The 10,743-nt window shown below is 48.8% G+C and overlaps 1 pseudogene; it reads right to left on the bottom strand.

The window, feature by feature from the left end:
- Positions 1-680: 680 nt before the first annotated feature.
- On the bottom strand, positions 681-7,440 carry LOC140897508 (zinc finger protein RFP-like; annotated as a pseudogene).
- Between the last annotated feature and the right edge of the window lie 3,303 nt (positions 7,441-10,743).

The following is a 10,743-nucleotide window of genomic DNA, read 5'->3' as shown; positions in this document are numbered from 1 at the left end:
GTAGATGCAGATAGGTCAAGGGAATTCTTTGTTGCCCTAGCTACTGCCTCGCCTAGGGGTGGATTTACTGCACTGATTGCAAAACCCTTCTACCGATGTAGGAAGAGTCTACGCTAGCCACTCATTTCTACTGGATATTGGGATGAATGCGCACTCCCCAGTCCCTTGGTCTCCCTCTCCCAGGCTCCTGGCTGGTGCAGAGCTCCCAGCTTCTTCCCAAAATGCCAAATCCCAATTAACTAATTCGGTGTCCCTGCCACCCCACATCTGCCTGTCCCCAGCCCAACATTAATTCTGCCCCCCAACCCCACATCACTTCTGCCCCCAACCCCTCCACTAGTTGTGACCCCACAGCCCCCACCTCTGCTCCTCAGGGCCCCTTTCCCCCTCCTGCACCCCTAGGAGTTCTCCCCCCTCCCATTCCTGGTGGTGCGAGGAGGGAGGAGCTTCCAGGGGCCATAGAGCTAAGAGGCCAGAGGGTTGGGTAGACAGGAGTCCTCCAGGGCATAGGGGCTAGGATGACTGTGGCTAGAGAGACCCATTTTTCCATGCCCAGTGGGCTGTTCCCCGCCATGTCTCAGTGGCACTGTCAGACCCAGGATCCCCAGAGTCCTCCTGGCTCATAGAGGACAGTGACAAACAGGCCGCACAATCCCTGGGCAGAGATGAGATCGGCTTCTCTACCTCGCTCCCTCCATGCTCTCTATGGTTTGACAGTCCAGGCGGTGCAGAGTTGAGAGGGAAGCAACCTCCATGGTCATAGAGGCGGCATGATAGAAAGTCCACAGGCAGAGGTCATAGAGACAAGGGTGTGTGAGGCTAGAGAGGCTGATCTCAGGGTCCCCCCTGGAATATTTCCCCCCGCCCCCTCCCCATGTCTCAGGGACGCAGGCGGAGCCGGGATCCCCCCCCACCCGGAGCCAGGGGCGGATTCTCCCCCCAGGGACGGAGCCCGGCGGGAAAGTGAAGATCGGGGCCTCGTCACCAGCATCGATAAATGTCACCTGCCCCCGGCCACAGTCCAGACAAACCCGGATCCTGCTGGGGGCCCGGCTCAGGGGCAGGGGGGTCGCAGGGGAGGTGAGAGCCTGGAACTGACCCTCCCACCGCTCCAGGGCCCAGATCCCCCGCGCAGGGCTACAGCTGATCCCTCCCTTCCTCCCCACAGACGCTCTGGCCACCCCCACGGCCCAGCATCCTTCACCCCCCACCGCCACCTCCCAGCAATGTCTCCCCGAGGTGAATCCCTCACAGCCCAGCACACAGAGCGCAGAGTCAAATCTCTCAGGGTTGTCGGGCAGTCGCTGCCGCGTGTCTCCCCGTCTCACACTTTTCCCATCCTCAGACAGGACGAGTTGGGGAAAAACCGTGTCTGGATCCAGAGTCACATTCGCTGGGGAGAGAGAATCAGAGCGTTAGGGGCAGAGCTCAGCCCTGGGGGAGGCTGGGACCATTTCTTACACTCTCCAGCAGCCCTGTTCTGGCTAGGACAGTCCTGGATCCCAGGGAGCTGCCTCTGTCCTGGGCACCTGGGACTGAGCAGAGATGTCACTGCACTTCCTCACTCTGTTTCTCATTTGCTTCCAGAAGCTTCAGCTCCCTGCTCCCCCTGCTGGGGCTGCTCCATTCCCAGTGGCAGAGACACAGCCAGGAAGGTGTCAGAAGCTTTTATTGAAGGAGCAGAGAAGGCAGGTACCAGCTTTATATCCCAGAGGAAAGATCTGTCCCCTAAAGTCAGCCTCCACTCCCACACTGGGGAACAGAGAGGAAGATGCAGCATTGGGGAAGAGCTGCTTAAAACCAGAGAGTAGCAGGTGGCATTGGGTGGGGTAGCCCCATCCCCAGCCTAGAGAGAAAGGAGGAGCTGGCAGTGTCAGAGAGAGAGCGTCTCCCAAGTCTATGAAGCAGTGAGCAGCTCTCATGGGAGAGCCCAGCCCTGCCCAAAGGAAAGGCAGGATGTTGGAGAAGAGTGATGGGGAGACCCCCTGCACTGGGGTGAAGCAGAGGGATGTGTCAGCCCGCAGGGCAGAGAGCTCTGTTTGGGTGCTGCTCAGGGAGTGTTTCTGTTCATCAGCATGGGCATGAACTCAGCACTAAGGTCAGTGTCAAGATTGTTTGTGCGATGTCAGCTTTGGATTTCCCCAGGCGTTCCGGACCCTTCGTAGAAGTTGGGGGTGGGACACGAGGGCCCACCACCAGTGGCCCCGCCCACTCTGTGGCCCTGCCCCATTACTCCTCTTCCCGCCAAGCCTGGGACCCCTGGCCAGGCTGGGAGCCTTGGCTGCTTGGGAGAGCCCTTGACCCTCCACCTGCCCTGGGTGGGTATCTGGGGGGCCTAAGAGCAGTCCCCGCCCCATGTCCCCGCTCCCCAGAGTGTGCCACACCAGGGCAGGTGGAGGGTGCACCCAGTGCTGCTCGGGCTCCCTGGGTGGGAGCCCAGCTCTGGCTTCTGGCCTGGCCATGGGGCAGGGCCTCGGGGGAAGGGGAGCAGGGCTGGGGCCACAGAGAGGGGCCAGCACTGGGAAGAGGCTGCAATCTCACCTTGTCTGTGAGTTCCTATGGTTGCCTTCTTTTTCTCTCCAGTGCAGACAGCAGAGTGTCTGGAGGGGGAAAGGATAAGAGAGGTGAGATTTCAGGCTTTTATATTTATAACAACATCACCACTCTGAACTCCTAGAAATGTGTTTTCATCATGACACAGAAACAGAGACACGCTCGGGTGTTTAATATAAAAAGGTCTGAAACCTCTTTCCTCTCTCATTTAGGCATTTCCCAGCAATGGAACCAACATCCTTTTGAACTCCCAACTTGTCAAAAGACCTTGTATAAAAGATCCTTGGGTCCTGATTCTGTCATCTCAGATCTGCTTAGGCTTCATCAGGGGAAGTTTGAGTCGCAAGACTGAGGTCTCAGTTATGCTGGTACGCCCTGAAGGTGATATTGGACATTGGACTATGAACTATTTCTGAAAGAACTCTTTACAGCTAGAAAGCTTGCCATCTCTGCTATGGATCTGAACCTCGATAAATCAAACTCACGTCTGTATGTGTATTCATCTTTTAACCATACTCTCTCTCTCTTTTGTTTTTAATAAAGTTTCGTTTAGTTAATAAAAAATGGCTGTAGCATGTATTTGGGTAAGATCTGAAACATTCATTAACCTGGGAGATGATGTGTCTGATTCTTTGGGATTGGTAGAACCTTTTCTTTTATAGGATTAAATAAGATTTTCAGAAATCATTGTGTTTGATATAAGGGAAATGTTGCCTTAAGTGACCTTGTTATTAAGTGATGTGTTCATAAATTGCTATGTAGGACAAGGAGATGTTTTCACCACACAATGTGCTTAAAGACAGCAGACACCCAAAATGTACTGCCAAGAAGCAGTGAGCAAAGTCCAAAAAATCCCATGTGGAGAAAAGGGTCAAAGTGACCCGTGCACATCAGTGTGTAATGACTGATAATGAACGAATCAGAAACGAGAATAACTTGAAAATAGCTCGGACAGCAAAAGTCCTGCCAGTTAGATGATACAATGCATAACACACAAAGGTTATTGGAAAAGAACTAATAAATATATAATCTGGATGCGTATAATACGTTAGACATTGTGAGGGGTAGTTGGAGCATCATAGGAGAAATGCATCATGACCTGCCTATGCCCCTGGAGAAAGTAGCTGGGCAGCATTTCTTTCATTATGTCTGTCATTTTTACTTCGGTAGTAGTTGTAATAGCAAGACATGCTTTTGGAACAAATAAGGGGTTGAATTATTCAATCTGAGTGTCTTGGACCCTAAGTGTGTGGCATTCTCATCCAACAATTAAATAGAAGCATCATCTAATTATGAACCAATAGACCAGCGCCATTCTCTTCCCGCAGTCTCAGACACTGATCCCAGTTCCCCCTCCTAGATCCCTTCTAGGTACCTTCGAACTTCCTCAGAGCCTCCAATAGCGCAAGAGTTTTCTGGGAGAAATCGCTGACTTGCTCTTCCAGTTCAGGAGAAATCTCCTCTGGCTGCTGGAACTTCCCCTTCTCCCACCTGGAGAGACACAATTTCACGTGATTATATTTCATTGTGTGACTCATGATAAGTGCTTACTAGTGAGTCTCTGCTCTAATGGGCCTGGAGTTAGAATTTCTTGACTTCTCCCAGCTGTAGAAATCTGTCCCCTAGGAACTAGACTGAGACACCAACTCCCCCCTCCCCAGCTCATTCCACACAGGTCTCCAAACAGTCCTCAGGTGGGAAAGACTCTTGACCACGGCTGTCCTGGGCTGAATGATAACCAGGGCCCCAGCAGTGAAAGGCCCATATTTCATCCCCACTATCCTGAGGCAGCCAGTCCCGCAGGGAGGTGACACAGCTTCCCCTTCAACCCCTATATCTCTGAAAGGGAGATTTCCATGCCTGCCATGTTAGCATATTATGTTATTCATGATGTCTGGGAATTCAGACCCAGAGCAGCAGGAGGCAGGAGCCAGCCTCTGACAGAGGCACCAGGGGTCAAAAAAGAAACAAACATGTTAATGCACGAAATGACCAGACACAGTGGACAGCACCTCACAGGGACATTCAGTTCACCTGGAGAGGATTTCTGGGAAAGCCACAAGGGCTAGACATTAACTCATCAACTGAAATGGAAGCTAAGGACTTGTCTACACATGAATCTAACCCAGCAATCCATGATCAGGGAGAAACACACACAAGTCCACATTCACCAAGGCCACACAGGAGTCTGCCTCCAAACAGACCTCCCACGGCCAGTCCCTGCTGGTTAATATCAACAGGAACCTACCAGATACTCCAGGCTTTTCCCCTCTCCAATCACTTTAAATCCCAGGAGCTTTTCTCTCTCTTCCCTCAGAGCCTTCAAATGGGCCTGGATTCTTTCCTGAAGAAACAGAAATGATTTGGGAGCTTTTATTTGAATGGTTGAGAGGGGTGTGGAGCTGTTTGTTTTTCCATCCAAAACCCAAGATGATTGTTGGTCCTAAGCATTTTGTGTCATCAGGACCACCAAGGAGATGAAACCTTCTCAATGCAGACTAGGAACATGTCATATTCAGACTTGTTACCAATTCAGGTTCAGTCTTTTCAGTAATTAGAGAGAGACTCAATTATAACCAAGCTTTACTGGTATTTGTGAATTGATTAGTGGTACAGCACATAACAGGACACTAAAGTCACATGGGGGTGAATCAATATATCTGTTTTGTAGAAGGTTTAACGAACCAAGTGATACAAATCCCAGAAGCCACCAGGGTTTCAATATGGGCTGGGATTTCAGCCCTGAAGCTGTAGGGATGGCACTGGTTGGGCAGAGCTGGTCCAAGCGCCAGGGCAAACCCCATGAGACGTCGGGAGGCCACTCGTCTGGTTTGAAGTTGCAGAGTCCCAGTTTGGTGGAGCCCTATCGCTGTCCGGCAGGGACCCAGCACTGGACGTGGCTTTGGCCAATGAAAAAGAGAGAAGAGGAGATTGAGGACGCAGGAGAACACTAGTGGGGGTGGGGGCAGGGGTGGGAGTAGCACTTCCATGCAGAATGATGCCAGTGGAGGTGCGCTGACAAAGGTGGTGGTGGGCCCACTCAGGCTGACCGATTCAGGCGTGGGAGGGCCCATGCAGGCAGGCGTGGGCATGTCCTATGTTCTGGGGATGCCCCAGTGGCCGCCCTAATTAGACAGGCAGATTTGTATAAAGAACGGTTGGGGTTTGCCCCAGTGCTGCCCTAAACCCTTTCAGTGGCAATGCCCCCTGGGCAGGTCCCCACTTTTCCATTCCCTAGTAAAAATCCCGGAAGCAGTGGATTCTGGGAGATTTCAAAAGGCTGCCTGGTGGGACTCATGGAACCACTCTGGCTGGGCCTTGCCCACGTACACCACAGAACAGGTCAGACTGGCACCCGTCAGCTCCAGCCTGGGGTTAGTTTGGCTACAACCCAGTCTAATCCCAGTGGTACTTGGCATGGACCTGCACTGTCTGGAGCCCTTTTGTGTGTGGCCTGAAGGTGCTTGGAGTCCACACAGTGTTTAGCCCAGTGATCTCCTCTAGTACAGGCCGGCAGCATCTGAGTTTAACGCTTCCTGGAGCAACACGGGAGTTCAGAATCGCAGTGGGAAACCTCCTCTCCCTGCTGGGCCTTGGGCTTTTATCAAGGAGTCTTTTCCTCCTACTGTCTGCACTTCATCACTGCTCAGTGCTGCTGGGGGGGGGGTGAGGGGGGCAACATAGCCTAGTGGTTAGGGCACCGGGCTTGGGCTTGTAAAAATGGGGGTTTATACCCAGCTCTGACATTGACCTACTGAGTGACCTTGGACAAGTCACTTCTCCTTTTTGTGCCTCAGTTTTCCCTCCCACCTTTTGACTCTCTTATCCAGTTAGACAGTAAATGGCTCAGGGCAGGGATTGTCCCTCGCTGGGTTTTGTGCGGGACCCCCTACAATCGAGGTCAGATCTCATCTGGGGTCTGTAGGGGCTGATGGGATGCAAATAACCATAATAAACACTGTGATACAATCAGTAATAACAGCCACAGCTTGTAGCTCCCCCTTCTCCAGCCTGAAGGCAGTACTCTCACATAGACTGGCCGGCCGCTCCTGTGAGTCAAACCTCATTTGTCATTTAATAGCTTCCAGTCTGCAGAGAGTTCCTTTATTTCATGGTGGGAGCTGGGTTTGAAAAGGATTCAGCTGCTCAGAGAAAACTTTCCCACATCAGACAATTTTAAAATCTTCATCTCTTGCCTTTTTTGCCAGGCTGGAGTCTCATTAATTTGTACAGCATCTTTCATGCAATGAAGGCTACACACAGCTGAATGACACAGTTACACCTGTCTCGGGCAACTTGTGATGCCATTTCCCTGTAATTCAAATCCAAAGTTATTACTCATTAGACCGGACAGCAACTTGGTACCTTGTACTCCTGGGCAGCTTCCTGTATGGGAACCACTCTGTGAGTGCAGTGAGCCCGGGACTCTCTGCAGATCACACAGATGGGGGTTTGATCCTCTTCACAGAACATTTTCAGAGTCTCCTGGTGCTCCCCACACACCCCGTCCCCTCCTGCTCCCTTCGCTGCCTGGAAACTCAGCCATCTGGCAATTTCTACAACATTTGCCAGCTGCCTGTTGGGCCTGAGGTTTCCCTGTTGCACAGTTTCTCTGCACTGAGGGCAGGAGGCGGCTGTGTTGGGTCCCTCCCAGCACTGGGCAATGCAGGCTTGGCAGAAATTGTGCCCACACTCCAGAGTGACAGGTTCTGTGAAATACTCCAGACAGACGGGACATGTCGCTTCCTCCTGGAGACTTTCCAAGGGGCTCTCTGCAGCCATGGCTCCCTCCGGGCAGTGGGACAGGCTTTGTTTCCATTTCCTGAGTTCACACTATGCCCCGCTTGCAGCAGCAATGGGGTGTTTCCCTTCCTGGAATTGGCTCATGCTGTTTGTTCAGTTGGAAGGGGCCCACCTGTAAGATTACCGCCCTGGAGGTTGTGGTGAAAAATATTCCCCCCAGTGTTTACCCCAGGAATTGAAATTGGGGGGGTGTTGGAATATTTGGGGGTGGTGGTGGTGAGGGCCGATGAGGGCTGACACCGTGAGGGCAAAGGTGGGCTGTATGGCACCATAGTAAAAGCTGGAAAATGTTTCACAACCATTTTATTAGATTTATCTCATGTTTTAAAATAGTCACAAAAATGAAAGTTGGCTACTCAAGCCTACTATGAAGCATTACGTCCACATCGGTCTTGGTTTCTTGTTGTAATTTTGCACTCTTTGGTGTCTTCTTGTGTGTCTGTTACTTCCAGTCCTTCATGATATGCTCATGATCAGGCAGAAGGCGACTTCTTTCAGAACACAAAATTCTATTCAATGAGGAAAAAATATGCTCAACTGTAGCTGTTGTGACTGGGATTAGCAAGAGATGAATTCCTACTTCTTTCATCCCAGGAAACACAGCACAAAGATTGGGTCCAACCACTAGTAATGATAAAGAAGTTGAAGTTAAATCTTCATTCGTTCGTCATATGATATTCCACTCTGTGTTCAAAATTCTCTATTCTGTCCTGATCACATAGCAGCCTCATTGCTGGGAGTGCCTCACTCCACTCAACTGCGAGTGTTTTATAAGACAGGCATCTGTAAAAGCTACGTGGAGGTTGAATAGAATCCAGAAATCTCTATTGTAGAGTTGTAAGAATCAAGTCTGTGTACTTTTTCATCTGGCTTAACAAACATTTATTGTCCTCTTCACTTATGGAGTCAATATAAGTACCTTCATTAGTCAACTTCTGGACTGAAGTCTTTGCTTCTTCCAGTACGTTTTCAATGGATATCTCTGATTGATCCAAGGATAGCTTCTATTTCTGGACAAAGATCTACTACTGTTGTAGCAGATGCCTGGATGACATTGTTTAATGACCCAGGTGGATTCAACAATAGACTTACAAGAGAGAGAATGGCGAGAGTCTTCTCTGAACTTCGTAACAAAAGTAGTCCACCAGCCTCACGACTTAGATCTGTCCTATCTTAGTGGATACTTTTCAAAGCCAGTAATAACAGTTGCAGTAATTTTAAGACAACTGCCAAGAATCAGTCATGAGAAAGCCAGCAGGTTTTCCCAGGTTGGACTCATTTGAACTTCAGTCCCAGTGTATCTTCTATTTGTTTCCAAAATATTCAGTCCTTTTGGACTCTCGCTGAAAAAAAGAGTATAAAAAAGCCATTAAATTTGTGGCTTTTTAATGTCTTTTGACAATTCTGCCTCTTGTACTAATGCTAGCTGGAGTAGATGGCTTCTACAATGTGTATAGGAAAGGTTAGGGTTACACTTTTCTCTGAGCAAAGCTTGTACTCCACTATGTCTTCCAGAGAAGTTTGTAGCTCCATCAAATGCACAAGCAGCCATCTGTTTGGGGTTCAATTTACAAGCATTTAACTCTTCTAAGATGTCACAGATGCAGCTGATGTGTCTTCTATAACCTGAACATCTAGAATGCATCTACTGGCCTACCACAGACATCAAGATAACATACGTAATGACTTAATACTTGATTCCTATTTGCATTGGTGCATTTGTCAGCCATGTATGGACATATTTTGAATATAGTGAGAGAATTCTTCACTTTTTCAACTCCTGAGTCTTTCACTGTTGCACCGCATGTTTCAAGAGAGTCAGCTGGGTTTTTCCAGAAAGAGAGTGAGCATTTGCCAGTCTTGTTCTTAACCAGCATCCAACTTCAGGATTAACAAGTGACAATGCACTTAACATAGGCCTCTAGTTTGTAGTGTGTGGTATCTCTTGCTTAAATAGAAAGTATGATGCCACAGCCATGTTGGTTCACATAAACTGAGTTCGCAAAAAGAAAAGGAGGACTTGTGGCACCTTAGAGACTAACCAATTTATTAGAGCATAAGCTTTCGTGAGCTACAGCTCACTTCCTCAGATGCATCTGAGGAAGTGAGCTGTAGCTCACGAAAGCTTATGCTCTAATAAATTGGTTAGTCTCTAAGGTGCCACAAGTCCTCCTTTTCTTTTTGCGAATACAGACTAACACGGCTGTTACTCTGAAACCTGTCATAAACTGAGTTGTGTCTCCAGCATTCTTAACAGCCTCATTAAGTTCTTCTAAAATTGGCTTTGACAGTGACTGGCTTAGCAGGCTTTCTGCATGTTGGTGCAGTCCAGAGGCATGGTGTTTTGCAACCTTTTCATGTCGGTTGTCAGTATTGGCTTTGCTGATCAGTCTGGCAAACCAAGCTCCTCCACTTTTACTATATAAATCCATGACATGCCCACATCTTAAATACTGCATGTAGTTCTGGTCATCCCATCTCAAAAAAGATATATTGGAATTGGAAAAGGTACAGAGAAGGGCAACAAAAATGATTAGGGGTGTGGAACAGATTCCATATGAGGAGAGAAGACTGGGCCTTTTCCGCTTGGAAAAGGGACGACTAAGAGTGGATATGATAGAGTCTTATACAATCTTGATTGGTGAGGAGAAAATGAATAAGGAAGTGTTATTTATCCCTTCACTTAACACAAGAACCAGGGGTCGCTCAATGAAATTAATAGGCAGTAAGTTTATACCAAACAAAAGGAAGTATTTCTTCACACAACGCAGTCACCTGTGGAACTTTTTGCCAGGGATGTTGTGAAGGCCAAAATTGTAACAGGGTTAAAAAAAGAACTAGATAAATTCATGGAGGTTAGCTCCATCAATGGCTATTAGCCAGGAAGGGCAGGGATGCAACATCATGATCTGAAAGTCCCTAGCCTCTGTTCGCCAGAAGTTGGGAGTGGACGACAGGGGATGGATCAATCGATGATTCCCTGTTCTGTTCATTCCCTCTGAAGCACCCGGAACAGTCACTGCTGGAAGACAGGATACTGGGATAGATGGACCATTAATCTGACCCAATATAGCCGTTTTTACATAAAAAATAATTATAATAATAAAAAAAAGTTTAGTACAGAAACTCCCCAAGATAATGACTTCTTGAGATAGCGATGATGTGAGATAATGACCTTGGCAAATAATGCATTTTAAAAATCTTGGTGTACTAGGAAACATATATTTATATAAGTTTCCCAGTCACAAATCTAGCTTCTGGAGAAAAGTCACTAAAACATAGTCCAATGCTCTGGCCGCTGTTTGTCATGCCAGCGTTCGCTCTGTTGCTCTGCCCCAAAGGCCCTGTGCTGTCACCTTCCGCTGCCACCTGCCACTGTGACCTCTG

Source organism: Lepidochelys kempii, chromosome 14, assembly GCF_965140265.1.
Source record: "Lepidochelys kempii isolate rLepKem1 chromosome 14, rLepKem1.hap2, whole genome shotgun sequence".
Classification (NCBI taxonomy): Eukaryota; Metazoa; Chordata; order Testudines; family Cheloniidae; genus Lepidochelys; species Lepidochelys kempii.
Note: the sequence above shows the minus strand (reverse complement) of the source record. Positions and strands in the feature narration are given on the sequence as shown.